Source organism: Enoplosus armatus, chromosome 15 (assembly GCF_043641665.1).
Source record: "Enoplosus armatus isolate fEnoArm2 chromosome 15, fEnoArm2.hap1, whole genome shotgun sequence".
NCBI lineage: Eukaryota > Metazoa > Chordata > Actinopteri > Centrarchiformes > Enoplosidae > Enoplosus > Enoplosus armatus.
This window is the reverse complement of record NC_092194.1, coordinates 1,946,577-1,974,270: the sequence shown is the minus strand read 5'-3', so window position 1 is coordinate 1,974,270 and position 27,694 is coordinate 1,946,577. Positions and strand designations below refer to the sequence as shown.

The window sequence follows — 27,694 nt, the reverse complement described above, 5'->3', positions numbered from 1 at the left end:
CAATCTAAAAGGCTACACCCACTTCTCGTGCCAACCGGATCGCATGGTACATTGCATTAGTCAACACGCAGCTTCATGGTGTATACCAGACACTGCTGCACAGCAACACTGCCGCTTTGTGGACATATTACAAGATTACACAATGGTGTCAAAATGAACATTGCCACTATCACAGCCTGAAGCAGGAGGTGGATATTTACTATCGGCCACTTACGCAGCAGTAAAGTACACATTTGTTTGTGGATTCTTTTTCTTCAACATATCCATCAGGGGAGAGCGCGAACGCAGTCCCCCACTACCAGAAATTATGCAGTCGAGATTCCCACATTTGGGGAATCCGCAGGGGTCAGCACAACCGGAGTGCAATGGCCGAGCCTCGCCCTGGGTGAATCACCTTCTTGATCATGGTGTCTCCCCTGCCAGGTAAGTATGAATTGGAACTGTAACAGACAGGGTGCTCAGTCCCACACTCTGGACCCTGGCTGACGGTGCCTACAACGCATAATCCCACAGTTCAGTGCCTTTGTGACTCTGAGCAGCCCAGCAACTGCACAAACGCCTGAGACCTAAGCACGCTAGCAATGGAAGAATGTCTAGAGCACATTTCTTCCACAAACAAAGGACATTCTCACAGAGGAGAGCGCGCAATTCATTTTGTCCTATCTAAAAGGCCACACCCACTGCCAACGGGATCGCAGGTACATTGCATTAGTCAACACACAGCTTCACGGTGTATGCCAAACACTGCTGCACAGCAACACTGCCACTTTGTGGACATAATGCAAAAGTACCCAACGTTCTCAAAATGGACATTGCCACTATCACAAGCTGAGGCAGAAGGTGGAGATTGGGTATCAGCCTCCTACGCATGTCCAACACAGGATCAAACATATTTGTTTGTGAGTTTTTTTTGCAACATATCCATCTGGGGAGAGCGCGAACGCAGTCCCCCACTACCAGAAATTATGCAGTCGAGATTCCCACATTTGGGGAATTCGCAGGGGTCAGCACAACCGGAGTGCAATGGCCGAGCCTCGCCCTGGGTGAACCACCTTCTTGATCATGGTGTCTCCCCAGCCAGGTAAGTATGAATTGGAACTGTAACAGACAGGGTGCTCAGTCCCACACTCTGGACCCTGGCTGACGATGCCTACAACGCATAATCCCACAGTTCAGTGCCTTTGTGACTCTGAGCAGCCCAGCAACTGCACAAACGCCTGAGACCTAAGCACGCTAGCAATGGAAGAATGTCTAGAGCACATTTCTTCCACAAACAAAGGAGATTCTCACAGAGGAGAGCACGCAATTCATTTTGTCCTATCTAAAAGGCCACACCCACTTCTCGCTGCCAACGGGATCGCAGGTACATTGCATTAGTCAACACACAGCTTCACGGTGTATGCCAAACACTGCTGCACAGCAACACTGCCACTTTGTGGACATAATGCAAAAGTACCCAACGGTCTCAAAATGGACATTGCCACTATCACAAGCTAACGCAGAAGGTGGATATTGGCCTACAGCGCAGACAACAACACATTTGATTTTTCTTTACTTTTCCACATAACAAGGTACAAGAAGTAGCCAACTAGTATTCATTGAATATGGCTTTACTATTGATACAAACTGTAAAGTCTCTTCAGAGACTAACAAAAATTGCCACAGCTGACTGTATTTCAAGTCATCCAGGCGGGGTATTGGGTTAAGTTTTCAACCAGCAATAATCACGTCTCAGCAGAACTTCATAGACTATGAAATTGCCACTGCGCAAGAATACGTAAGGAAGCTGCGAGTTAAACCTGGATCTTGTCCATGAGTCACAGCACACGTGGTGCATCTGCCAATCTTTACTGAGTGTACAATCATTTCAAAACAATGAAATGTTTATGTTGCGTGTGATTGGCTTATTGATTACAAGCCCCTCCTTTTTAGTGAGTGTACTATTGTTAACAAAGAACATTCTCACAGAGGAGAACATGCAATTCATTTTGTCCAATCTAAAAGGCTACACCCACTTCTCGTGCCAACCGGATCGCAGGTACATTGCATTAGTCAACACGCAGCTTCATGGTGTATACCAGACACTGCTGCACAGCAACACTGCCGCTTTGTGGACATATTACAAGATTACACAATGGTGTCAAAATGAACATTGCCACTATCACAGCCTGAAGCAGGAGGTGGATATTTACTATCTGCCACTTACGCAGCAGTAAAGTACACATTTGTTTGTGGATTCTTTTTTTTCAACATATCCATCAGGGGAGAGCGCGAACGCAGTCCCCCACTACCAGAAATTATGCAGTCGAGATTCCCACATTTGGGGAATTCGCAGGGGTCAGCACAACCGGAGTGCAATGGCCGAGCCTCGCCCTGGGTGAACCACCTTCTTGATCATGGTGTCTCCCCTGCCAGGTAAGTATGAATTGGAACTGTAACAGACAGGGTGCTCAGTCCCACACTCTGGACCCTGGCTGACGGTGCCTACAGCGCATAATCCCACAGTTCAGTGCCTTTGTGACTCTGAGCAGCCCAGCAACTGCACAAACGCCTGAGACCTAAGCACGCTAGCAATGGAAGAATGTCTAGAGCACATTTCTTCCACAAACAAAGGACATTCTCACAGAGGAGAGCGCGCAATTCATTTTGTCCTATCTAAAAGGCCACACCCACTGCCAACGGGATCGCAGGTACATTGCATTAGTCAACACACAGCTTCACGGTGTATGCCAAACACTGCTGCACAGCAACACTGCCACTTTGTGGACATAATGCAAAAGTACCCAACGTTCTCAAAATGGACATTGCCACTATCACAAGCTGATGCAGAAGGTGGATATTGGGTATCAGCCTCCTACGCATGTCCAACACAGGATCAAACATATTTGTTTGTGAGTTTTTTTTGCAACATATCCATCAGGGGAGAGCGCGAACGCAGTCCCCCACTACCAGAAATTATGCAGTCGAGATTCCCACATTTGGGGAATTCGCAGGGGTCAGCACAACCGGAGTGCAATGGCCGAGCCTCGCCCTGGGTGAACCACCTTCTTGATCATGGTGTCTCCCCTGCCAGGTAAGTATGAATTGGAACTGTAACAGACAGGGTGCTCAGTCCCACACTCTGGACCCTGGCTGACGGTGCCTACAACGCATAATCCCACAGTTCAGTGCCTTTGTGACTCTGAGCAGCCCAGCAACTGCACAAACGCCTGAGACCTAAGCACACTAGCAATGGAAGAATGTCTAGAGCACATTTCTTCCACAAACAAAGGACATTCTCACAGAGGAGAGCACGCAATTCATTTTGTCCTATCTAAAAGGCCACAACCACTTCTCGCTGCCAACGGGATCGCAGGTACATTGCATTAGTCAACACACAGCTTCACGGTGTATGCCAAACACTGCTGCACAGCAACACTGCCACTTTGTGGACATAATGCAAAAGTACCCAACGGTCTCAAAATGGACATTGCCACTATCACAAGCTAACGCAGAAGGTGGATATTGGCCTACAGCGCAGACAACAACACATTTGATTTTTCTTTACTTTTCCACATAACAAGGTACAAGAAGTAGCCAACTAGTATTCATTGAATATGGCTTTACTATTGATACAAATTGTAAAGTCTCTTCAGAGACTAACAAAAATTGCCACAGCTGACTGTATTTCAAGTCATCCAGGCGGGGTATTGGGTTAAGTTTTCAACCAGCAATAATCACGTCTCAGCAGAACTTCATAGACTATGAAATTGCCTCTGCGCAAGAATACGTAAGGAAGCTGCGAGTTAAACCTGGATCTTGTCCATGAGTCACAGCACACGTGGTGCATCTGCCAATCTTTACTGAGTGTACAATCATTTCAAAACAATGAAATGTTTATGTTGCGTGTGATTGGCTTATTGATTACAAGCCCCTCCTTTTTAGTGAGTGTACTATTGTTAACAAAGAACATTCTCACAGAGGAGAACATGCAATTCATTTTGTCCAATCTAAAAGGCTACACCCACTTCTCGTGCCAACCGGATCGCAGGTACATTGCATTAGTCAACACGCACCTTCATGGTGTATACCAGACACTGCTGCACAGCAACACTGCCGCTTTGTGGACATATTACAAGATTACACAATGGTGTCAAAATGAACATTGCCACTATCACAGCCTGAAGCAGGAGGTGGATATTTACTATCTGCCACTTACGCAGCAGTAAAGTACACATTTGTTTGTGGATTCTTTTTCTTCAACATATCCATCAGGGGAGAGCGCGAACGCAGTCCCCCACTACCAGAAATTATGCAGTCGAGATTCCCACATTTGGGGAATTCGCAGGGGTCAGCACAACCGGAGTGCAATGGCCGAGCCTCGCCCTGGGTGAACCACCTTCTTGATCATGGTGTCTCCCCTGCCAGGTAAGTATGAATTGGAACTGTAACAGACAGGGTGCTCAGTCCCACACTCTGGACCCTGGCTGACGGTGCCTACAACGCATAATCCCACAGTTCAGTGCCTTTGTGACTCTGAGCAGCCCAGCAACTGCACAAACGCCTGAGACCTAAGCACGCTAGCAATGGAAGAATGTCTAGAGCACATTTCTTCCACAAACAAAGGACATTCTCACAGAGGAGAGCGCGCAATTCATTTTGTCCTATCTAAAAGGCCACACCCACTGCCAACGGGATCGCAGGTACATTGCATTAGTCAACACACAGCTTCACGGTGTATGTCAAACACTGCTGCACAGCAACACTGCCACTTTGTGGACATAATGCAAAAGTACCCAACGTTCTCAAAATGGACATTGCCACTATCACAAGCTGAGGCAGAAGGTGGATATTGGGTATCAGCCTCCTACGCATGTCCAACACAGGATCAAACATATTTGTTTGTAAGTTTTTTTTGCAACATATCCATCAGGGGAGAGCGCGAACGCAGTCCCCCACTACCAGAAATTATGCAGTCGAGATTCCCACATTTGGGGAATTCGCAGGGGTCAGCACAACCGGAGTGCAATGGCCGAGCCTCGCCCTGGGTGAACCACCTTCTTGATCATGGTGTCTCCCCAGCCAGGTAAGTATGAATTGGAACTGTAACAGACAGGGTGCTCAGTCCCACACTCTGGACCCTGGCTGACGGTGCCTACAACGCATAATCCCACAGTTCAGTGCCTTTGTGACTCTGAGCAGCCCAGCAACTGCACAAACGCCTGAGACCTAAGCACGCTAGCAATGGAAGAATGTCTAGAGCACATTTCTTCCACAAACAAAGGAGATTCTCACAGAGGAGAGCACGCAATTCATTTTGTCCTATCTAAAAGGCCACACCCACTTCTCGCTGCCAACGGGATCGCAGGTACATTGCATTAGTCAACACACAGCTTCACGGTGTATGCCAAACACTGCTGCACAGCAACACTGCCACTTTGTGGACATAATGCAAAAGTACCCAACGGTCTCAAAATGGACATTGCCACTATCACAAGCTAACGCAGAAGGTGGATATTGGCCTACAGCGCAGACAACAACACATTTGATTTTTCTCTACTTTTCCACATAACAAGGTACATACAAGAAGTAGCCAACTAGTATTCATTGAATATGGCTTTACTATTGATACAAACTGTAAAGTCTCTTCAGAGACTAACAAAAATTGCCACAGCTGACTGTATTTCAAGTCATCCAGGCGGGGTATTGGGTTAAGTTTTCAACCAGCAATAATCACGTCTCAGCAGAACTTCATAGACTATGAAATTGCCTCTGCGCAAGAATACGTAAGGAAGCTGCGAGTTAAACCTGGATCTTGTCCATGAGTCACAGCACACGTGGTGCATCTGCCAATCTTTACTGAGTGTACAATCATTTCAAAACAATGAAATGTTTATGTTGCGTGTGATTGGCTTATTGATTACAAGCCCCTCCTTTTTAGTGAGTGTACTATTGTTAACAAAGAACATTCTCACAGAGGAGAACATGCAATTCATTTTGTCCAATCTAAAAGGCTACACCCACTTCTCGTGCCAACCGGATCGCAGGTACATTGCATTAGTCAACACGCAGCTTCATGGTGTATACCAGACACTGCTGCACAGCAACACTGCCGCTTTGTGGACATATTACAAGATTACACAATGGTGTCAAAATGAACATTGCCACTATCACAGCCTGAAGCAGGAGGTGGATATTTACTATCTGCCACTTACGCAGCAGTAAAGTACACATTTGTTTGTGGATTCTTTTTCTTCAACATATCCATCAGGGGAGAGCGCGAACGCAGTCCCCCACTACCAGAAATTATGCAGTCGAGATTCCCACATTTGGGGAATTCGCAGGGGTCAGCACAACCGGAGTGCAATGGCCGAGCCTCGCCCTGGGTGAACCACCTTCTTGATCATGGTGTCTCCCCTGCCAGGTAAGTATGAATTGGAACTGTAACAGACAGGGTGCTCAGTCCCACACTCTGGACCCTGGCTGACGGTGCCTACAACGCATAATCCCACAGTTCAGTGCCTTTGTGACTCTGAGCAGCCCAGCAACTGCACAAACGCCTGAGACCTAAGCACGCTAGCAATGGAAGAATGTCTAGAGCACATTTCTTCCACAAACAAAGGACATTCTCACAGAGGAGAGCGCGCAATTCATTTTGTCCTATCTAAAAGGCCACACCCACTGCCAACGGGATCGCAGGTACATTGCATTAGTCAACACACAGCTTCACGGTGTATGTCAAACACTGCTGCACAGCAACACTGCCACTTTGTGGACATAATGCAAAAGTACCCAACGTTCTCAAAATGGACATTGCCACTATCACAAGCTGAGGCAGAAGGTGGATATTGGGTATCAGCCTCCTACGCATGTCCAACACAGGATCAAACATATTTGTTTGTAAGTTTTTTTTGCAACATATCCATCAGGGGAGAGCGCGAACGCAGTCCCCCACTACCAGAAATTATGCAGTCGAGATTCCCACATTTGGGGAATTCGCAGGGGTCAGCACAACCGGAGTGCAATGGCCGAGCCTCGCCCTGGGTGAACCACCTTCTTGATCATGGTGTCTCCCCAGCCAGGTAAGTATGAATTGGAACTGTAACAGACAGGGTGCTCAGTCCCACACTCTGGACCCTGGCTGACGGTGCCTACAACGCATAATCCCACAGTTCAGTGCCTTTGTGACTCTGAGCAGCCCAGCAACTGCACAAACGCCTGAGACCTAAGCACGCTAGCAATGGAAGAATGTCTAGAGCACATTTCTTCCACAAACAAAGGAGATTCTCACAGAGGAGAGCACGCAATTCATTTTGTCCTATCTAAAAGGCCACACCCACTTCTCGCTGCCAACGGGATCGCAGGTACATTGCATTAGTCAACACACAGCTTCACGGTGTATGCCAAACACTGCTGCACAGCAACACTGCCACTTTGTGGACATAATGCAAAAGTACCCAACGGTCTCAAAATGGACATTGCCACTATCACAAGCTAACGCAGAAGGTGGATATTGGCCTACAGCGCAGACAACAACACATTTGATTTTTCTTTACTTTTCCACATAACAAGGTACAAGAAGTAGCCAACTAGTATTCATTGAATATGGCTTTACTATTGATACAAATTGTAAAGTCTCTTCAGAGACTAACAAAAATTGCCACAGCTGACTGTATTTCAAGTCATCCAGGCGGGGTATTGGGTTAAGTTTTCAACCAGCAATAATCACGTCTCAGCAGAACTTCATAGACTATGAAATTGCCTCTGCGCAAGAATACGTAAGGAAGCTGCGAGTTAAACCTGGATCTTGTCCATGAGTCACAGCACACGTGGTGCATCTGCCAATCTTTACTGAGTGTACAATCATTTCAAAACAATGAAATGTTTATGTTGCGTGTGATTGGCTTATTGATTACAAGCCCCTCCTTTTTAGTGAGTGTACTATTGTTAACAAAGAACATTCTCACAGAGGAGAACATGCAATTCATTTTGTCCAATCTAAAAGGCTACACCCACTTCTCGTGCCAACCGGATCGCAGGTACATTGCATTAGTCAACACGCAGCTTCATGGTGTATACCAGACACTGCTGCACAGCAACACTGCCGCTTTGTGGACATATTACAAGATTACACAATGGTGTCAAAATGAACATTGCCACTATCACAGCCTGAAGCAGGAGGTGGATATTTACTATCTGCCACTTACGCAGCAGTAAAGTACACATTTGTTTGTGGATTCTTTTTCTTCAACATATCCATCAGGGGAGAGCGCGAACGCAGTCCCCCACTACCAGAAATTATGCAGTCGAGATTCCCACATTTGGGGAATTCGCAGGGGTCAGCACAACCGGAGTGCAATGGCCGAGCCTCGCCCTGGGTGAACCACCTTCTTGATCATGGTGTCTCCCCTGCCAGGTAAGTATGAATTGGAACTGTAACAGACAGGGTGCTCAGTCCCACACTCTGGACCCTGGCTGACGGTGCCTACAACGCATAATCCCACAGTTCAGTGCCTTTGTGACTCTGAGCAGCCCAGCAACTGCACAAACGCCTGAGACCTAAGCACGCTAGCAATGGAAGAATGTCTAGAGCACATTTCTTCCACAAACAAAGGACATTCTCACAGAGGAGAGCGCGCAATTCATTTTGTCCTATCTAAAAGGCCACACCCACTGCCAACGGGATCGCAGGTACATTGCATTAGTCAACACACAGCTTCACGGTGTATGTCAAACACTGCTGCACAGCAACACTGCCACTTTGTGGACATAATGCAAAAGTACCCAACGTTCTCAAAATGGACATTGCCACTATCACAAGCTGAGGCAGAAGGTGGATATTGGGTATCAGCCTCCTACGCATGTCCAACACAGGATCAAACATATTTGTTTGTAAGTTTTTTTTGCAACATATCCATCAGGGGAGAGCGCGAACGCAGTCCCCCACTACCAGAAATTATGCAGTCGAGATTCCCACATTTGGGGAATTCGCAGGGGTCAGCACAACCGGAGTGCAATGGCCGAGCCTCGCCCTGGGTGAACCACCTTCTTGATCATGGTGTCTCCCCAGCCAGGTAAGTATGAATTGGAACTGTAACAGACAGGGTGCTCAGTCCCACACTCTGGACCCTGGCTGACGGTGCCTACAACGCATAATCCCACAGTTCAGTGCCTTTGTGACTCTGAGCAGCCCAGCAACTGCACAAACGCCTGAGACCTAAGCACGCTAGCAATGGAAGAATGTCTAGAGCACATTTCTTCCACAAACAAAGGAGATTCTCACAGAGGAGAGCACGCAATTCATTTTGTCCTATCTAAAAGGCCACACCCACTTCTCGCTGCCAACGGGATCGCAGGTACATTGCATTAGTCAACACACAGCTTCACGGTGTATGCCAAACACTGCTGCACAGCAACACTGCCACTTTGTGGACATAATGCAAAAGTACCCAACGGTCTCAAAATGGACATTGCCACTATCACAAGCTAACGCAGAAGGTGGATATTGGCCTACAGCGCAGACAACAACACATTTGATTTTTCTTTACTTTTCCACATAACAAGGTACAAGAAGTAGCCAACTAGTATTCATTGAATATGGCTTTACTATTGATACAAATTGTAAAGTCTCTTCAGAGACTAACAAAAATTGCCACAGCTGACTGTATTTCAAGTCATCCAGGCGGGGTATTGGGTTAAGTTTTCAACCAGCAATAATCACGTCTCAGCAGAACTTCATAGACTATGAAATTGCCTCTGCGCAAGAATACGTAAGGAAGCTGCGAGTTAAACCTGGATCTTGTCCATGAGTCACAGCACACGTGGTGCATCTGCCAATCTTTACTGAGTGTACAATCATTTCAAAACAATGAAATGTTTATGTTGCGTGTGATTGGCTTATTGATTACAAGCCCCTCCTTTTTAGTGAGTGTACTATTGTTAACAAAGAACACTCTCACAGAGGAGAACATGCAATTCATTTTGTCCAATCTAAAAGGCTACACCCACTTCTCGTGCCAACCGGATCGCAGGTACATTGCATTAGTCAACACGCAGCTTCATGGTGTATACCAGACACTGCTGCACAGCAACACTGCCGCTTTGTGGACATATTACAAGATTACACAATGGTGTCAAAATGAACATTGCCACTATCACAGCCTGAAGCAGGAGGTGGATATTTACTATCGGCCACTTACGCAGCAGTAAAGTACACATTTGTTTGTGGATTCTTTTTCTTCAACATATCCATCAGGGGAGAGCGCGAACGCAGTCCCCCACTACCAGAAATTATGCAGTCGAGATTCCCACATTTGGGGAATTCGCAGGGGTCAGCACAACCGGAGTGCAATGGCCGAGCCTCGCCCTGGGTGAACCACCTTCTTGATCATGGTGTCTCCCCTGCCAGGTAAGTATGAATTGGAACTGTAACAGACAGGGTGCTCAGTCCCACACTCTGGACCCTGGCTGACGGTGCCTACAACGCATAATCCCACAGTTCAGTGCCTTTGTGACTCTGAGCAGCCCAGCAACTGCACAAACGCCTGAGACCTAAGCACGCTAGCAATGGAAGAATGTCTAGAGCACATTTCTTCCACAAACAAAGGACATTCTCACAGAGGAGAGCGCACAATTCATTTTGTCCTATCTAAAAGGCCACACCCACTGCCAACGGGATCGCAGGTACATTGCATTAGTCAACACACAGCTTCACGGTGTATGCCAAACACTGCTGCACAGCAACACTGCCACTTTGTGGACATAATGCAAAAGTACCCAACGTTCTCAAAATGGACATTGCCACTATCACAAGCTGAGGCAGAAGGTGGATATTGGGTATCAGCCTCCTACGCATGTCCAACACAGGATCAAACATATTTGTTTGTGAGTTTTTTTTGCAACATATCCATCAGGGGAGAGCGCGAACGCAGTCCCCCACTACCACAAATTATGCAGTCGAGATTCCCACATTTGGGGAATTCGCAGGGGTCAGCACAACCTGAGTGCAATGGCCGAGCCTCGCCCTGGGTGAACCCTTTTTCCTTTTTAGAAGCATTTTATTGATTCACGACAAAGAAATTTACAAGAGCAATGCACACATCCTATTCCATTTTACAAAAACATATCAACAATTTAGCACACATATAACAAATACATTATGCAAATAATACAATCTCGCTTAAAATACATTTATTACATCATTTCTTATTTACTTTAAAAGGCATCCATAAGTTTTTTTGCTAAAAATCCATCTCCAAGTTTCCACAAATTCTTAATTTCTCCCTCGTTATTCTTCATTCTGTCCCTGAATATGTAGTCCCTGACCATTGTGAGGCCAACATTTACAACCGAGTCTGGTGATATATAGCATTTCTTAAAGGCTGTTACATTCCTACACCTCCAAATCCCTTCTTTTATACAGTTAATTGCTGCCCACCACCTTTCATTTTTCCCATAACTGTTTGGAAGAAGGTCGCCATACATCACATCCTTTTCATCAGGACATCTATAAAGATCTGCTAACCATGGCCTTAGAATTTTCCATACTCTTTGTGAACTGGGGCATGACCAAAACAGGTGGCTTACATTTTCATCACTGTGACAGTTCACTCTGGGACATTTGGCACTGTGAGAGCATCGCCTCTTTTTCAGGAAAGCTTTTGTTGGGAGGCAATTATGGACTGCTTTCCAAGCCAAATCCTTATGTGCATTAAAAAGGAATGGCAGGTTAACATTTTTCCATATTCTAATGCACTGGCTTTCTGGTAAGGTTCCGACTGGTACTAGGCCTGAGGTCTGAGGTGAAAGACTCTTTTCAACAATAGCCCTGTTCACATAGCCTGTACAAGGCTTTTCTAGCTTGGCTAACTTAAATAGTGTCATGGCTTTGTCATACAACGTTGGTCTTGTCTCTGCATGTGGGGTATCTAGAGGAGGTCTTCTACCCATTCCAGTAAGGATCTTTTGGCCCACCCAAAACTTTGCAAAGTTTGTCCAGAGGCTGGTGTTTTCTTTGTTTAAAACAGCATTCAAAATTGGTGTTAAGAATATAGCTTGTAGTTTAACCCCCAACTCTGGAACTGCCTTCCCACCTTCATCTAAGGATTTGTACATAATCGTTCTTTTAACATACTCTTGCTTTGAACCCCAAATGAATTGGAATATGGATCTTTTCAGACATGTTTGAAAGAATCTTGGTACTGGCAGAGTGGCGGCCAGATGGGTGATTGAGGCCAAGACTTCTGCCTTAATAACTAGAATTTTACCTGTGAATGTAAGGTCCCTATCTTCCCACCTTAGAAGCTTTCCTTTGATTGATGGAAGTCTTGCTTCCCAATTTACATTTTCCATGCCCCTTCCTATCTCTATTCCTAAAATTTTCACTCTGTCTTCTTTTACTACTATCCCCAGATCGGCTTTATGCTCTTTCCAGTTAAGGTACAGAACCTCACTCTTGGGTCTATTTAATTTGGCTCCTGATGCAAGGGAAAACTGCTCGCACCACCCAAGAGCACCAAAAAGTGACCTATTGTCTGAACATATGATTGTAATATCATCCATGTACAAGGCTACCTTTGCTTCTTTCCCACTGCTACCTGGGACAAGGAGGCCATGAATAGAATGGTCCTGTCTTATTCCACAAGCCAGCGGTTCCATAGCCAAAACAAACAAAATTACAGATAATGGGCAACCTTGCCTGACCCCCGATGAAACCATAAAGGGTTCTGTAATATGACCATTTAGGATAACTTTACTCCAGCAGTCTGTATACAATAGGTCAACCCAGGCTCTAACCTTTGAGCCAAACCCAAAATGAACCAAAACTTCTTTTAAATAATCATGGTTTATCCTATCAAAGGCTTTTTCTAAGTCAAGACCAGAGATGCACATTGGTAGCCTACGGTCCATAGCATACAGGTAGGAGTCTCTGACTAGGGCGAGGCTGTCTCTGATGGATCTTCCAGGTATTGCACATGTCTGATCGACTTCTACTATGTTGTCTACCATTCCCTGCATTCGGAAAAATAATACTTTTGCCAAAATCTTTCTGTCCACGCCAAGTAATGTAAGTGGACGCCAGTTCTTTATGTCTTTTTTGTCACCTTTTTTAAACAATAGAGAAATTGTGCCTTCTCTTAGGGACGATGGTAAACTACCCACAAGGAGGCTCTCATTATACATTTTTAAAAGATGGACTTTTAATTCAGACCAAAAGGTTATGTAGAATTCTTTTGGCAAGCCATCTGCCCCCGGGGTTTTGTTATTCTGCAAGCTTTCAACAGCTCTGGTCAATTCATGTAAGGACAAATCACCCTCAAGCTCACCGTCATAGTCATTGGCATTATTTTTAACTTTAGATAAGAGATTCGCCAAGGCCGCTTGGTCTACGTCCTCACTTCTGTAGAGGTCTGAGTAAAAGGTCTGTACACTGGTAAGTATTTCTTCAATTTTTGTCTGTTCTTTCCCATTTTCATCTTTAAGTGAATACATGATGTTTCTAGGTCGTGCTAATTTTCTGAAAAAATACCTTGAACATTTTTCATTATTTTCCATTTGAAGTACTCGACTTCGTGTTAGTATCCCACGGCTTGCTGCTGCAGCGAGTCGTAACATCTCCCTCTTGAGTTTTGCTATGTCTTCTTCAACGTCAAAACCTTCATGAGCCATTGTATACAGACGCTGTAGCTTTGCCTGCTGATTTTTAAGCTTATATCGTTTTTTCTTAGCTGCTCTTTTACCCTCCGCAACGAAGAAGCTCCTTGTTCGGACTTTGATTTCTTCCCACCATTCTCCCACAGAATTGAAAGCAGCCTGAATAGATGACCATTGGTTAATCTTTTCCTTGAACCTTCCCACCACATAATTGTCTTCCAGGAGGGATATATTTAACTTCCAGAGGCCTCTACCTCTTTTTTCTTTATCTTTAAAGTCAAGGGTGCACTCAATTTTTGCATGATCGGAGAAGAAGGTGGGTTTAACTGATGCGTTGGATACCAGCAGTCCCTTGGATGTCAGTATAAAGTCTATTCTGGAGTGTGTTCTACCATTTGACCAAGTATACCCAGGTATGTTTGGGTTTATTGTACGGTAAGTATCTTTCAGTTTGAAATCTTGGATTAAGTTTTTAAGTGCTTCTGAGCTGGAATCCAGCTTTACCAAGGTTGTCGTTAATCTATCTTTTTTTTCCACCACACAGTTAAAATCTCCACCCAAGATGATTTCCCTTCCACATACAAGGAGGGGCTGGATTGCTTTCAGAATATCTAAACGTTCTCTGAGCTCAGCGGAGCAATAAACATTGATTATTCTTAAGTTGACATTATGCCACCTAACATCTACACAGAGGAGTCTACCATCTATTATGCGTTGCACACTTTGTATGTGGAAATCCTGCCCCTTAAACAAGATTGCGACCCCTGATGTTCGATTTTTATTATCTCCTGACCATACTGATTGACCATGGCTCCATCTGTCCTCAAAGACCTTGTAGTTTTCCCTATATCTTATGTTACATTCCTGAAGCAGGAAGATGTCATTATTCTCTGAATGTAGAAATGTAAAAGCTGACAGACATTTCACAGGGTCATTTAGGCCTCTTGTGTTTAAAGAGGCAACAGAGAGAGGGGCCATTGGGGTCAAATCGGGGGTCAAAGGAATGTCTTAAAACTGGGACATCTTCTTTGGCTTCTTCTTCTTTGACTTAATAGTCTTATCTTTAATTGGATGTATGTGTTTGATTGATGTAGCAGAAGAGAATGCAACTACATCATTGAGCTCAAGGAAGGGGCTGGATGTGGGGGGTGCAATGGGCCAGGTTTCTAAGGACAGAACAGGTGTAAATGTAGGGGAAGATTCACCTGATACGGGTGATTCCTGATGTCGTTTCCTTGATGGTGAACCATGCGAGTCTTGGCCCAGATTGGTCTCGATGAGCGTTGATGAAGGGGCCTTTGCCTGTTCTTTATCCAGGAGGTCCACCTTGGGCTCTTCTTTACCTTGGGCAAGAGGTGAGGGAAGGCCTGCCATCAGAGTCTCCAACATGTTCCCCGCATCCTGAAGAGATATTGGACCCATGTCCTTTCTGACCGTAGGCCCTACTTCCGAGACTGCTTGCGGGATAGAATAGGCGGCCATAGTGGAGGGGGTATAGGGCATATCGATGACTTCATCTGCTGGTTCTGCACTCCAGTCCAAGATGGTCTCAACATCTGATGCCACTTCCTCCTGGTCTATTATGGGTTCTGCCCTGGGGGGCTGCTGGGGGGCTGTATGTGTTGACAGAAGAGCTGTGTTAATGTCTGAAGAGGATGCCGTCTGAAGATCAGGTTGTTCCGTTGCTTGTGCCTCCATTGGGGCTGCAAGAATTTGGGTAGAGGATAGCTTCACCCGGTTGGAGTAGGATTGTGGGCAGTCTTTAAAGCGATGGCTGGTAGAGGAACAGAGATTGCACTTGACAGGGGTTGGACACTGTGCTGTTGTATGATCAGTTGCTTTGCAGTTCCTGCATATGACCTGATTACAGGTGGCTGCAAGGTGGTCCAAGCTGCCACATTTCCTGCATTCTTTTGGCTGCCCGTAGTAGTAAACAGAACCCCTAAAGGCTCCCAGCTGTATGGAGTTTGGGATATGTTGCAATTGTCCTTCCTTTCTTGTTAGGCGCACTTGGAATCGCCTGGTGCCTGTTTTTATTCCATCAATGTCCATTACTTCAGTTGCAGTGAGAACTTCACAGTACCTTGCCATCCAGGTCCATACATCTTGATTTCTGACTTTTTCTGAGAAAATCATGACATGAACAGTCCTGAGATCCCTTTCTGCAAGAGGTATCATGGTGATCTTGTTGAAGCTTGGTGCAGATCTTTTCTTTTTTTCAAACCTTTCCAGGCAGTTTTCAAAGTGCTGATTGGTGGTAAAGACAACTTCAAAGATCTTCTTCCCCGGGTAAGCAAAAATATATTCTAACTCGTTTGTTGCAAAGCCCAATTCTTTCTGCAACACATGCCTGCTGAATTGCAGTCGGTCCATCTGAAGCTCATCTTGAAGATCAAAACGGACAGCATTCCTGCGATGGGTTTGTATCCCGCCTGAAGACATTATGCACCCATAGGCATTTGGCCACAAAGCACTTTGTTGCGCCCCTTACACCGCACGACTACAACAAAATCCTGGGTGAACCACCTTCTTGATCATGGTGTCTCCCCAGCCAGGTAAGTATGAATTGGAACTGTAACAGACAGGGTGCTCAGTCCCACACTCTGGACCCTGGCTGACGGTGCCTACAACGCATAATCCCACAGTTCAGTGACTTTGTGACTCTGAGCAGCCCAGCAACTGCACAAACGCCTGAGACCTAAGCACGCTAGCAATGGAAGAATGTCTAGAGGACATTTCTTCCACAAACAAAGGACATTCTCACAGAGGAGAGCACGCAATTCATTTTGTCCTATCTAAAAGGCCACACCCACTGCCAACGGGATCGCAGGTACATTGCATTAGTCAACACACAGCTTCACGGTGTATGCCAAACACTGCTGCACAGCAACACTGCCACTTTGTGGACATAATGCAAAAGTACCCAACGTTCACAAAATGGACATTGCCACTATCACAAGCTGAGGCAGAAGGTGGATATTGGGTATCAGCCTCCTACGCATGTCCAACACAGGATCAAACATATTTGTTTGTGAGTTTTTTTTGCAACATATCGATCAGGGGAGAGCGCGAACGCAGTCCCCCACTACCAGAAATTATGCAGTCGAGATTCCCACATTTGGGGAATTCGCAGGGGTCAGCACAACCGGAGTGCAATGGCCGAGCCTCGCCCTGGGTGAACCACCTTCTTGATCATGGTGTCTCCCCAGCCAGGTAAGTATGAATTGGAACTGTAACAGACAGGGTGCTCAGTCCCACACTCTGGACCCTGGCTGACGGTGCCTACAACGCATAATCCCACAGTTCAGTGCCTTTGTGACTCTGAGCAGCCCAGCAACTGCACAAACGCCTGAGACCTAAGCACGCTAGCAATGGAAGAATGTCTAGAGCACATTTCTTCCACAAACAAAGGAGATTCTCACAGAGGAGAGCACGCAATTCATTTTGTCCTATCTAAAAGGCCACACCCACTTCTCGCTGCCAACGGGATCGCAGGTACATTGCATTAGTCAACACACAGCTTCACGGTGTATGCCAAACACTGCTGCACAGCAACACTGCCACTTTGTGGACATAATGCAAAAGTACCCAACGGTCTCAAAATGGACATTGCCACTATCACAAGCTAACGCAGAAGGTGGATATTGGCCTACAGCGCAGACAACAACACATTTGATTTTTCTTTACTTTTCCACATAACAAGGTACAAGAAGTAGCCAACTAGTATTCATTGAATATGGCTTTACTATTGATACAAATTGTAAAGTCTCTTCAGAGACTAACAAAAATTGCCACAGCTGACTGTATTTCAAGTCATCCAGGCGGGGTATTGGGTTAAGTTTTCAACCAGCAATAATCACGTCTCAGCAGAACTTCATAGACTATGAAATTGCCTCTGCGCAAGAATACGTAAGGAAGCTGCGAGTTAAACCTGGATCTTGTCCATGAGTCACAGCACACGTGGTGCATCTGCCAATCTTTACTGAGTGTACAATCATTTCAAAACAATGAAATGTTTATGTTGCGTGTGATTGGCTTATTGATTACAAGCCCCTCCTTTTTAGTGAGTGTACTATTGTTAACAAAGAACATTCTCACAGAGGAGAACATGCAATTCATTTTGTCCAATCTAAAAGGCTACACCCACTTCTCGTGCAAACCGGATCGCAGGTACATTGCATTAGTCAACACGCAGCTTCATGGTGTATACCAGACACTGCTGCACAGCAACACTGCCGCTTTGTGGACATATTACAAGATTACACAATGGTGTCAAAATGAACACTGCCACTATCACAGCCTGAAGCAGGAGGTGGATATTTACTATCTGCCACTTACGCAGCAGTAAAGTACACATTTGTTTGTGGATTCTTTTTTTTCAACATATCCATCAGGGGAGAGCGCGAACGCAGTCCCCCACTACCAGAAAGTATGAAGTCGAGATTCCCACATTTGGGGAATTCGCAGGGGTCAGCACAACCGGAGTGCAATGGCCGAGCCTCGCTCTGGGTGAACCACCTTCTTGATCATGGTGTCTCCCCTGCCAGGTAAGTATGAATTGGAACTGTAACAGACAGGGTGCTCACTCCCACACTCTGGACCCTGGCTGACGGTGCCTACAGCGCATAATCCCACAGTTCAGTGCCTTTGTGACTCTGAGCAGCCCAGCAACTGCACAAACGCCTGAGACCTAAGCACGCTAGCAATGGAAGAATGTCTAGAGCACATTTCTTCCACAAACAAAGGACATTCTCACAGAGGATAGCGCGCAATTCATTTTGTCCTATCTAAAAGGCCACACCCACTGCCAACGGGATCGCAGGTACATTGCATTAGTCAACACACAGCTTCACGGTGTATGCCAAACACTGCTGCACAGCAACACTGCCACTTTGTGGACATAATGCAAAAGTACCCAACGTTCTCAAAATGGACATTGCCACTATCACAAGCTGAGGCAGAAGGTGGATATTGGGTATCAGCCTCCTACGCATGTCCAACACAGGATCAAACATATTTGTTTGTGAGTTTATTTTGCAACATATCCATCAGGGGAGAGCGCGAACGCAGTCCCCCACTACCAGAAATTATGCAGTCGAGATTCCCACATTTGGGGAATTCGCAGGGGTCAGCACAACCGGAGTGCAATGGCCGAGCCTCGCCCTGGGTGAACCACCTTCTTGATCATGGTGTCTCCCCAGCCAGGTAAGTATGAATTGGAACTGTAACAGACAGGGTGCTCAGTCCCACACTCTGGACCCTGGCTGACGGTGCCTACAACGCATAATCCCACAGTTCAGTGCCTTTGTGACTCTGAGCAGCCCAGCAACTGCACAAACGCCTGAGACCTAAGCACGCTAGCAATGGAAGAATGTCTAGAGCACATTTCTTCCACAAACAAAGGAGATTCTCACAGAGGAGAGCACGCAATTCATTTTGTCCTATCTAAAAGGCCACACCCACTTCTCGCTGCCAACGGGATCGCAGGTACATTGCATTAGTCAACACACAGCTTCACGGTGTATGCCAAACACTGCTGCACAGCAACACTGCCACTTTGTGGACATAATGCAAAAGTACCCAACGGTCTCAAAATGGACATTGCCACTATCACAAGCTAATGCAGAAGGTGGATATTGGCCTACAGCGCAGACAACAACACATTTGATTTTTCTTTACTTTTCCACATAACAAGGTACAAGAAGTAGCCAACTAGTATTCATTGAATATGGCTTTACTATTGATACAAATTGTAAAGTCTCTTCAGAGACTAACAAAAATTGCCACAGCTGACTGTATTTCAAGTCATCCAGGCGGGGTATTGGGTTAAGTTTTCAACCAGCAATAATCACGTCTCAGCAGAACTTCATAGACTATGAAATTGCCTCTGCGCAAGAATACGTAAGGAAGCTGCGAGTTAAACCTGGATCTTGTCCATGAGTCACAGCACACGTGGTGCATCTGCCAATCTTTACTGAGTGTACAATCATTTCAAAACAATGAAATGTTTATGTTGCGTGTGATTGGCTTATTGATTACAAGCCCCTCCTTTTTAGTGAGTGTACTATTGTTAACAAAGAACACTCTCACAGAGGAGAACATGCAATTCATTTTGTCCAATCTAAAAGGCTACACCCACTTCTCGTGCCAACCGGATCGCATGGTACATTGCATTAGTCAACACGCAGCTTCATGGTGTATACCAGACACTGCTGCACAGCAACACTGCCGCTTTGTGGACATATTACAAGATTACACAATGGTGTCAAAATGAACATTGCCACTATCACAGCCTGAAGCAGGAGGTGGATATTTACTATCGGCCACTTACGCAGCAGTAAAGTACACATTTGTTTGTGGATTCTTTTTCTTCAACATATCCATCAGGGGAGAGCGCGAACGCAGTCCCCCACTACCAGAAATTATGCAGTCGAGATTCCCACATTTGGGGAATTCGCAGGGGTCAGCACAACCGGAGTGCAATGGCCGAGCCTCGCCCTGGGTGAACCACCTTCTTGATCATGGTGTCTCCCCTGCCAGGTAAGTATGAATTGGAACTGTAACAGACAGGGTGCTCAGTCCCACACTCTGGACCCTGGCTGACGGTGCCTACAACGCATAATCCCACAGTTCAGTGCCTTTGTGACTCTGAGCAGCCCAGCAACTGCACAAACGCCTGAGACCTAAGCACGCTAGCAATGGAAGAATGTCTAAAGCACATTTCTTCCACAAACAAAGGACATTCTCACAGAGGAGAGCGCGCAATTCTTTTTGTCCTATCTAAAAGGCCACACCCACTGCCAAGGGGATCGCAGGTACATTGCATTAGTCAACACACAGCTTCACGGTGTATGCCAAACACTGCTGCACAGCAACACTGCCACTTTGTGGACATAATGCAAAAGTACCCAACGTTCTCAAAATGGACATTGCCACTATCACAAGCTGAGGCAGAAGATGGATATTGGGTATCAGCCTCCTACGCATGTCCAACAAAGGATCAAACATATTTGTGAGTTTTTTTTGCAACATATCCATCAGGGGAGAGCGCGAACGCAGTCCCCCACTACCAGAAATTATGCAGTCGAGATTCCCACATTTGGGGAATTCGCAGGGGTCAGCACAACCGGAGTGCAATGGCCGAGCCTCGCCCTGGGTGAACCACCTTCTTGATCATGGTGTCTCCCCTGCCAGGTAAGTATGAATTGGAACTGTAACAGACAGTGTGCTCAGTCCCATACTCTGGACCCTGGCTGACGGTGCCTACAACGCATAATCCCACAGTTCAGTGCCTTTGTGACTCTGAGCAGCCCAGCAACTGCACAAACGCCTGAGACCTAAGCACGCTAGCAATGGAAGAATGTCTAGAGCACATTTCTTCCACAAACAAAGGACATTCTCACAGAGGAGAGCACGCAATTCATTTTGTCCTATCTAAAAGGCCACACCCACTTCTCGCTGCCTACGGGATCGCAGGTACATTGCATTAGTCAACACACAGCTTCACGGTGTATGCCAAACACTGCTGCACAGCAACACTGCCACTTTGTGGACATAATGCAAAAGTACCCAACGGTCTCAAAATGGACATTGCCACTATCACAAGCTAACGCAGAAGGTGGATATTGGCCTACAGCGCAGACAACAACACATTTGATTTTTCTTTACTTTTCCACATAACAAGGTACAAGAAGTAGCCAACTAGTATTCATTGAATATGGCTTTACTATTGATACAAATTGTAAAGTCTCTTCAGAGACTAACAAAAATTGCCACAGCTGACTGTATTTCAAGTCATCCAGGCGGGGTATTGGGTTAAGTTTTCAACCAGCAATAATCACGTCTCAGCAGAACTTCATAGACTATGAAATTGCCTCTGCGCAAGAATACGTAAGGAAGCTGCGAGTTAAACCTGGATCTTGTCCATGAGTCACAGCACACGTGGTGCATCTGCCAATCTTTACTGAGTGTACAATCATTTCAAAACAATGAAATGTTTATGTTGCGTGTGATTGGCTTATTGATTACAAGCCCCTCCTTTTTAGTGAGTGTACTATTGTTAACAAAGAACATTCTCACAGAGGAGAACATGCAATTCATTTTGTCCAATCTAAAAGGCTACACCCACTTCTCGTGCCAACCGGATCGCAGGTACATTGCATTAGTCAACACGCAGCTTCATGGTGTATACCAGACACTGCTGCACAGCAACACTGCCGCTTTGTGGACATATTACAAGATTACACAATGGTGTCAAAATGAACATTGCCACTATCACAGCCTGAAGCAGGAGGTGGATATTTACTATCGGCCACTTACGCAGCAGTAAAGTACACATTTGTTTGTGGATTCTTTTTTTTCAACATATCCATCAGGGGAGAGCGCGAACGCAGTCCCCCACTACCAGAAATTATGCAGTCGAGATTCCCACATTTGGGGAATTCGCAGGGGTCAGCACAACCGGAGTGCAATGACCGAGCCTCGCCCTGGGTGAACCACCTTCTTGATCATGGTGTCTCCCCTGCCAGGTAAGTATGAATTGTAACTGTAACAGACAGGGTGCTCAGTCCCACACTCTGGACCCTGGCTGACGGTGCCTACAACGCATAATCCCACAGTTCAGTGCCTTTGTGACTCTGAGCAGCCCAGCAACTGCACAAACGCCTGACACCTAAGCACGCTAGCAATGGAAGAATGTCTAGAGCACATTTCTTCCACAAACAAAGGACATTCTCACAGAGGAGAGCACGCAATTCATTTTGTCCTATCTAAAAGGCCACACCCACTTCTCGCTGCCAACGGGATCGCAGGTACATTGCATTTGTCAACACACAGCTTCACGGTGTATGCCAAACACTGCTGCACAGCAACACTGCCACTTTGTGGACATAATGCAAAAGTACCCAACGGTCTCAAAATGGACATTGCCACTATCACAAGCTAACGCAGAAGGTGGATATTGGCCTACAGCGCAGACAACAACACATTTGATTTTTCTTTACTTTTCCACATAACAAGGTACAAGAAGTAGCCAACTAGTATTCATTGAATATGGCTTTACTATTGATACAAATTATAAAGTCTCTTCAGAGACTAACAAAAATTGCCACAGCTGACTGTATTTCAAGTCATCCAGGCGGGGTATTGGGTTAAGTTTTCAACCAGCAATAATCACGTCTCAGCAGAACTTCATAGACTATAAAATTGCCTCTGCGCAAGAATACTTAAGGAAGCTGCGAGTTAAACCTGGATCTTGTCCATGAGTCACAGCACACGTGGTGCATCTGCCAATCTTTACTGAGTGTACAATCATTTCAAAACAATGAAATGTTTATGTTGCGTGTGATTGGCTCATTGATTACAAGCCCCTCCTTTTCAGTGAGTGTACTATTGTTAACAAAGAACATTCTCACAGAGGAGAACATGCAATTCATTTTGTCCAATCTAAAAGGCTACACCCACTTCTCGTGCCAACCGGATCGCAGGTTCATTGCATTAGTCAACACGCAGCTTCATGGTGTATACCAGACACTGCTGCACAGCAACACTGCCGCTTTGTGGACATATTACAAGATTACACAATGGTGTCTACAGCGCAGACAACAACACATTTGATTTTTCTTTACTTTTCCACATAACAAGGTACATGGTGCATCTGCCAATCTTTACTGAGTGTACAATCATTTCAAAACAATGAAATGTTTATGTTGCGTGTGATTGGCTTATTGATTACAAGCCCCTCCTTTTTAGTGAGTGTACTATTGTTAACAAAGAAAATTCTCACAGGGGAGAACATGCAATTCATTTTGTCCAATCTAAAAGGCTACACCCACTTCTCGTGCCAACCGGATCGCAGGTACATTGCATTAGTCAACACGCAGCTTCATGGTGTATACCAGACACTGCTGCACAGCAACACTGCCGCTTTGTGGACATATTACAAGATTACACAATGGTGTCAAAATGAACATTGCCACTATCACAGCCTGAAGCAGGAGGTGGATATTTACTATCGGCCACTTACGCAGCAGTAAAGTACACATTTGTTTGTGGATTCTTTTTTTTCAACATATCCATCAGGGGAGAGCGCGAACGCAGTCCCCCACTACCAGAAATTATGCAGTCGAGATTCCCACATTTGGGGAATTCGCAGGGGTCAGCACAACCGGAGTGCAATGGCCGAGCCTCGCCCTGGGTGAACCACCTTCTTAATCATGGTGTCTCCCCTGCCAGGTAAGTATGAATTGGAACTGTAACAGACAGGGTGCTCAGTCCCACACTCTGGACCCTGGCTGACGGTGCCTACAACGCATAATCCCACAGTTCAGTGCCTTTGTGACTCTGAGCAGCCCAGCAACTGCACAAACGCCTGAGACCTAAGCACGCTAGCAATGGAAGAATGTCTAAAGCACATTTCTTCCACAAACAAAGGACATTCTCACAGAGGAGAGCGCGCAATTCTTTTTGTCCTATCTAAAAGGCCACACCCACTGCCAAGGGGATCGCAGGTACATTGCATTAGTCAACACACAGCTTCACGGTGTATGCCAAACACTGCTGCACAGCAACACTGCCACTTTGTGGACATAATGCAAAAGTACCCAACATTCTCAAAATGGACATTGCCACTATCACAAGCTGAGGCAGAAGGTGGATATTGGGTATCAGCCTCCTACGCATGTCCAACACAGGATGAGACATATTTGTTTGTGAGTTTTTTTTGCAACATATCCATCAGGGGAGAGCGCGAACGCAGTCCCCCACTACCAGAAATTATGCAGTCGAGATTCCCACATTTGGGGAATTCGCAGGGGTCAGCACAACCGGAGTGCAATGGCCGAGCCTCGCCCTGGGTGAACCACCTTCTTGATCATGGTGTCTCCCCTGCCAGGTAAGTATGAATTGGAACTGTAACAGACAGGGTGCTCAGTCCCACACTCTGGACCCTGGCTGACGGTGCCTACAACGCATAATCCCACAGTTCAGTGCCTTTGTGACTCTGAGCAGCCCAGCAACTGCACAAACGCCTGAGACCTAAGCACGCTAGCAATGGAAGAATGTCTAGAGCACATTTCTTCCACAAACAAAGGACATTCTCACAGAGGAGAGCACGCAATTCATTTTGTCCTATCTAAAAGGCCACACCCACTTCTCGCTGCCAACGGGATCGCAGGTACATTGCATTAGTCAACACACAGCTTCACGGTGTATGCCAAACACTGCTGCACAGCAACACTGCCACTATGTGGACATAATGCAAAAGTACCCAACGGTCTCAAAATGGACATTGCCACTATCACAAGCTAACGCAGAAGGTGGATATTGGGTATCAGCCTCCTACGCATGTCCAACACAGGATGAGACATATTTGTTTGTGAGTTTTTTTTGCAACATATCCATCAGGGGAGAGCGCGAACGCAGTCCCCCACTACCAGAAATTATGCAGTCGAGATTCCCACATTTGGGGAATTCGCAGGGGTTAGCACAACCGGAGTGCAATGGCCGAGCCTCGCCCTGGGTGAACCACCTTCTTGATCATGGTGTCTCCCCTGCCAGGTAAGTATGAATTGGAACTGTAACAGACAGGGTGCTCAGTCCCACACTCTGGACCCTGGCTGACGGTGCCTACAACGCATAATCCCACAGTTCAGTGCCTTTGTGACTCTGAGCAGCCCAGCAACTGCACAAACGCCTGAGACCTAAGCACGCTAGCAATGGAAGAATGTCTAGAGCACATTTCTTCCACAAACAAAGGACATTCTCACAGAGGAGAGCACGCAATTCATTTTGTCCTATCTAAAAGGCCACACCCACTTCTCGCTGCCAACGGGATCGCAGGTACATTGCATTAGTCAACACACAGCTTCACGGTGTATGCCAAACACTGCTGCACAGCAACACTGCCACTTTGTGGACATAATGCAAAAGTACCCAACGGTCTCAAAATGGACATTGCCACTATCACAAGCTAACGCAGAAGGTGGATATTGGCCTACAGCGCAGACAACAACACATTTGATTTTTCTTTACTTTTCCACATAACAAGGTACAAGAAGTAGCCAACTAGTATTCATTGAACATGGCTTTACTATTGATACAAATTGTAAAGTCTCTTCAGAGACTAACAAAAATTGCCACAGCTGACTGTATTTCAAGTCATCCAGGCGGGGTATTGGGTTAAGTTTTCAACCAGCAATAATCACGTCTCAGCAGAACTTCATAGACTATGAAATTGCCTCTGCGCAAGAATACGTAAGGAAGCTGCGAGTTAAACCTGGATCTTGTCCATGAGTCACAGCACACGTGGTGCATCTGCCAATCTTTACTGAGTGTACAATCATTTCAAAACAATGAAATGTTTATGTTGCGTGTGATTGGCTTATTGATTACAAGCCCCTCCTTTTTAGTGAGTGTACTATTGTTAACAAAGAACATTCTCACAGAGGAGAACATGCAATTCATTTTGTCCAATCTAAAAGGCTACACCCACTTCTCGTGCCAACCGGATCGCAGGTACATTGCATTAGTCAACACGCAGCTTCATGGTGTATACCAGACACTGCTGCACAGCAACACTGCCGCTTTGTGGACATATTACAAGATTACACAATGGTGTCAAAATGAACATTGCCACTATCACAGCCTGAAGCAGGAGGTGGATATTTACTATCGGCCACTTACGCAGCAGTAAAGTACACATTTGTTTGTGGATTCTTTTTTTTCAACATATCCATCAGGGGAGAGCGCGAACGCAGTCCCCCACTACCAGAAATTATGCAGTCGAGATTCCCACATTTGGGGAATTCGCAGGGGTCAGCACAATCGGAGTGCAATGGCCGAGCCTCGCCCTGGGTGAACCACCTTCTTGATCATGGTGTCTCCCCTGCCAGGTAAGTATGAATTGGAACTGTAACAGACAGGGTGCTCAGTCCCACACTCTGGACCCTGGCTGACGGTGCCTACAACGCATAATCCCACAGTTCAGTGCCTTTGTGACTCTGAGCAGCCCAGCAACTGCACAAACGCCTGAGACCTAAGCACGCTAGCAATGGAAGAATGTCTAGAGCACATTTCTTCCACAAACAAAGGACATTCTCACAGAGGAGAGCACGCAATTCATTTTGTCCTATCTAAAAGGCCACACCCACTTCTCGCTGCCAACGGGATCGCAGGTACATTGCATTAGTCAACACACAGCTTCACGGTGTATGCCAAACACTGCTGCACAGCAACACTGCCACTTTGTGGACATAATGCAAAAGTACCCAATGGTCTCAAAATGGACATTGCCACTATCACAAGCTAACGCAGAAGGTGGATATTGGCCTACAGCGCAGACAACAACACATTTGATTTTTCTTTACTTTTCCACATAACAAGGTACAAGAAGTAGCCAACTAGTATTCATTGAATATGGCTTTACTATTGATACAAATTGTAAAGTCTCTTCAGAGACTAACAAAAATTGCCACAGCTGACTGTATTTCAAGTCATCCAGGCGGGGTATTGGGTTAAGTTTTCAACCAGCAATAATCACGTCTCAGCAGAACTTCATAGACTATGAAATTGCCTCTGCGCAAGAATACTTAAGGAAGCTGCGAGTTAAACCTGGATCTTGTCCATGAGTCACAGCACACGTGGTGCATCTGCCAATCTTTACTGAGTGTACAATCATTTCAAAACAATGAAATGTTTATGTTGCGTGTGATTGGCTTATTGATTACAAGCCCCTCCTTTTTAGTGAGTGTACTATTGTTAACAAAGAACATTCTCACAGAGGAGAACATGCAATTCATTTTGTCCAATCTAAAAGGCTACACCCACTTCTCGTGCCAACCGGATCGCAGGTACATTGCATTAGTCAACACGCAGCTTCATGGTGTATACCAGACACTGCTGCACAGCAACACTGCCGCTTTGTGGACATATTACAAGATTACACAATGGTGTCAAAATGAACATTGCCACTATCACAGCCTGAAGCAGGAGGTGGATATTTACTATCGGCCACTTACGCAGCAGTAAAGTACACATTTGTTTGTGGATTCTTTTTCTTCAACAT

The 27,694-nt window shown here is 45.8% G+C and overlaps 32 non-coding genes and 1 pseudogene across 32 annotated transcripts; all 33 read right to left on the bottom strand.

The window, feature by feature from the left end:
* Nucleotides 1-267: 267 nt before the first annotated feature.
* Nucleotides 268-431, bottom strand: LOC139298296 (U1 spliceosomal RNA). Its single transcript, XR_011598579.1, has one exon. It is a non-coding gene; the product is annotated as a U1 spliceosomal RNA (small nuclear RNA).
* Nucleotides 432-925: 494 nt separating this feature from the next.
* LOC139298272 (U1 spliceosomal RNA) lies at nucleotides 926-1,089 on the bottom strand. The gene has a single exon (XR_011598557.1). It is a non-coding gene; the product is annotated as a U1 spliceosomal RNA (small nuclear RNA).
* A 545-nt stretch (nucleotides 1,090-1,634) lies between these two features.
* On the bottom strand, nucleotides 1,635-1,775 carry LOC139298348 (U4 spliceosomal RNA). Its single transcript, XR_011598619.1, has one exon. It is a non-coding gene; the product is annotated as a U4 spliceosomal RNA (small nuclear RNA).
* Nucleotides 1,776-2,259: 484 nt separating this feature from the next.
* LOC139298463 (U1 spliceosomal RNA) lies at nucleotides 2,260-2,423 on the bottom strand. Its single transcript, XR_011598729.1, has one exon. It is a non-coding gene; the product is annotated as a U1 spliceosomal RNA (small nuclear RNA).
* Nucleotides 2,424-2,917: 494 nt separating this feature from the next.
* LOC139298462 (U1 spliceosomal RNA) lies at nucleotides 2,918-3,081 on the bottom strand. Its single transcript, XR_011598728.1, has one exon. It is a non-coding gene; the product is annotated as a U1 spliceosomal RNA (small nuclear RNA).
* Nucleotides 3,082-3,626: 545 nt separating this feature from the next.
* LOC139298390 (U4 spliceosomal RNA) lies at nucleotides 3,627-3,767 on the bottom strand. Its single transcript, XR_011598660.1, has one exon. It is a non-coding gene; the product is annotated as a U4 spliceosomal RNA (small nuclear RNA).
* A 484-nt stretch (nucleotides 3,768-4,251) lies between these two features.
* LOC139298461 (U1 spliceosomal RNA) lies at nucleotides 4,252-4,415 on the bottom strand. Its single transcript, XR_011598727.1, has one exon. It is a non-coding gene; the product is annotated as a U1 spliceosomal RNA (small nuclear RNA).
* A 494-nt stretch (nucleotides 4,416-4,909) lies between these two features.
* Nucleotides 4,910-5,073, bottom strand: LOC139298259 (U1 spliceosomal RNA). Its single transcript, XR_011598545.1, has one exon. It is a non-coding gene; the product is annotated as a U1 spliceosomal RNA (small nuclear RNA).
* Nucleotides 5,074-5,622: 549 nt separating this feature from the next.
* On the bottom strand, nucleotides 5,623-5,763 carry LOC139298389 (U4 spliceosomal RNA). Its single transcript, XR_011598659.1, has one exon. It is a non-coding gene; the product is annotated as a U4 spliceosomal RNA (small nuclear RNA).
* A 484-nt stretch (nucleotides 5,764-6,247) lies between these two features.
* LOC139298460 (U1 spliceosomal RNA) lies at nucleotides 6,248-6,411 on the bottom strand. Its single transcript, XR_011598726.1, has one exon. It is a non-coding gene; the product is annotated as a U1 spliceosomal RNA (small nuclear RNA).
* Nucleotides 6,412-6,905: 494 nt separating this feature from the next.
* On the bottom strand, nucleotides 6,906-7,069 carry LOC139298258 (U1 spliceosomal RNA). Its single transcript, XR_011598544.1, has one exon. It is a non-coding gene; the product is annotated as a U1 spliceosomal RNA (small nuclear RNA).
* A 545-nt stretch (nucleotides 7,070-7,614) lies between these two features.
* Nucleotides 7,615-7,755, bottom strand: LOC139298388 (U4 spliceosomal RNA). Its single transcript, XR_011598658.1, has one exon. It is a non-coding gene; the product is annotated as a U4 spliceosomal RNA (small nuclear RNA).
* Nucleotides 7,756-8,239: 484 nt separating this feature from the next.
* Nucleotides 8,240-8,403, bottom strand: LOC139298459 (U1 spliceosomal RNA). The gene has a single exon (XR_011598725.1). It is a non-coding gene; the product is annotated as a U1 spliceosomal RNA (small nuclear RNA).
* Nucleotides 8,404-8,897: 494 nt separating this feature from the next.
* Nucleotides 8,898-9,061, bottom strand: LOC139298257 (U1 spliceosomal RNA). The gene has a single exon (XR_011598543.1). It is a non-coding gene; the product is annotated as a U1 spliceosomal RNA (small nuclear RNA).
* Nucleotides 9,062-9,606: 545 nt separating this feature from the next.
* Nucleotides 9,607-9,747, bottom strand: LOC139298387 (U4 spliceosomal RNA). Its single transcript, XR_011598657.1, has one exon. It is a non-coding gene; the product is annotated as a U4 spliceosomal RNA (small nuclear RNA).
* Nucleotides 9,748-10,231: 484 nt separating this feature from the next.
* Nucleotides 10,232-10,395, bottom strand: LOC139298458 (U1 spliceosomal RNA). The gene has a single exon (XR_011598724.1). It is a non-coding gene; the product is annotated as a U1 spliceosomal RNA (small nuclear RNA).
* Nucleotides 10,396-10,889: 494 nt separating this feature from the next.
* On the bottom strand, nucleotides 10,890-11,062 carry LOC139298324 (U1 spliceosomal RNA; annotated as a pseudogene).
* A 5,627-nt stretch (nucleotides 11,063-16,689) lies between these two features.
* On the bottom strand, nucleotides 16,690-16,853 carry LOC139298256 (U1 spliceosomal RNA). The gene has a single exon (XR_011598542.1). It is a non-coding gene; the product is annotated as a U1 spliceosomal RNA (small nuclear RNA).
* A 545-nt stretch (nucleotides 16,854-17,398) lies between these two features.
* Nucleotides 17,399-17,539, bottom strand: LOC139298386 (U4 spliceosomal RNA). The gene has a single exon (XR_011598656.1). It is a non-coding gene; the product is annotated as a U4 spliceosomal RNA (small nuclear RNA).
* Nucleotides 17,540-18,023: 484 nt separating this feature from the next.
* Nucleotides 18,024-18,187, bottom strand: LOC139298316 (U1 spliceosomal RNA). Its single transcript, XR_011598597.1, has one exon. It is a non-coding gene; the product is annotated as a U1 spliceosomal RNA (small nuclear RNA).
* Nucleotides 18,188-18,681: 494 nt separating this feature from the next.
* Nucleotides 18,682-18,845, bottom strand: LOC139298255 (U1 spliceosomal RNA). Its single transcript, XR_011598541.1, has one exon. It is a non-coding gene; the product is annotated as a U1 spliceosomal RNA (small nuclear RNA).
* Nucleotides 18,846-19,390: 545 nt separating this feature from the next.
* LOC139298385 (U4 spliceosomal RNA) lies at nucleotides 19,391-19,531 on the bottom strand. Its single transcript, XR_011598655.1, has one exon. It is a non-coding gene; the product is annotated as a U4 spliceosomal RNA (small nuclear RNA).
* Nucleotides 19,532-20,016: 485 nt separating this feature from the next.
* LOC139298457 (U1 spliceosomal RNA) lies at nucleotides 20,017-20,180 on the bottom strand. Its single transcript, XR_011598723.1, has one exon. It is a non-coding gene; the product is annotated as a U1 spliceosomal RNA (small nuclear RNA).
* Nucleotides 20,181-20,670: 490 nt separating this feature from the next.
* LOC139298451 (U1 spliceosomal RNA) lies at nucleotides 20,671-20,834 on the bottom strand. The gene has a single exon (XR_011598717.1). It is a non-coding gene; the product is annotated as a U1 spliceosomal RNA (small nuclear RNA).
* A 545-nt stretch (nucleotides 20,835-21,379) lies between these two features.
* LOC139298384 (U4 spliceosomal RNA) lies at nucleotides 21,380-21,520 on the bottom strand. The gene has a single exon (XR_011598654.1). It is a non-coding gene; the product is annotated as a U4 spliceosomal RNA (small nuclear RNA).
* Nucleotides 21,521-22,004: 484 nt separating this feature from the next.
* Nucleotides 22,005-22,168, bottom strand: LOC139298237 (U1 spliceosomal RNA). Its single transcript, XR_011598524.1, has one exon. It is a non-coding gene; the product is annotated as a U1 spliceosomal RNA (small nuclear RNA).
* Nucleotides 22,169-22,713: 545 nt separating this feature from the next.
* Nucleotides 22,714-22,854, bottom strand: LOC139298440 (U4 spliceosomal RNA). Its single transcript, XR_011598707.1, has one exon. It is a non-coding gene; the product is annotated as a U4 spliceosomal RNA (small nuclear RNA).
* Nucleotides 22,855-23,709: 855 nt separating this feature from the next.
* Nucleotides 23,710-23,873, bottom strand: LOC139298271 (U1 spliceosomal RNA). The gene has a single exon (XR_011598556.1). It is a non-coding gene; the product is annotated as a U1 spliceosomal RNA (small nuclear RNA).
* Nucleotides 23,874-24,367: 494 nt separating this feature from the next.
* On the bottom strand, nucleotides 24,368-24,531 carry LOC139298438 (U1 spliceosomal RNA). Its single transcript, XR_011598705.1, has one exon. It is a non-coding gene; the product is annotated as a U1 spliceosomal RNA (small nuclear RNA).
* Nucleotides 24,532-25,032: 501 nt separating this feature from the next.
* LOC139298233 (U1 spliceosomal RNA) lies at nucleotides 25,033-25,196 on the bottom strand. The gene has a single exon (XR_011598520.1). It is a non-coding gene; the product is annotated as a U1 spliceosomal RNA (small nuclear RNA).
* A 545-nt stretch (nucleotides 25,197-25,741) lies between these two features.
* On the bottom strand, nucleotides 25,742-25,882 carry LOC139298383 (U4 spliceosomal RNA). Its single transcript, XR_011598653.1, has one exon. It is a non-coding gene; the product is annotated as a U4 spliceosomal RNA (small nuclear RNA).
* A 484-nt stretch (nucleotides 25,883-26,366) lies between these two features.
* LOC139298278 (U1 spliceosomal RNA) lies at nucleotides 26,367-26,530 on the bottom strand. Its single transcript, XR_011598563.1, has one exon. It is a non-coding gene; the product is annotated as a U1 spliceosomal RNA (small nuclear RNA).
* A 545-nt stretch (nucleotides 26,531-27,075) lies between these two features.
* LOC139298382 (U4 spliceosomal RNA) lies at nucleotides 27,076-27,216 on the bottom strand. The gene has a single exon (XR_011598652.1). It is a non-coding gene; the product is annotated as a U4 spliceosomal RNA (small nuclear RNA).
* Nucleotides 27,217-27,694: the final 478 nt, after the last annotated feature.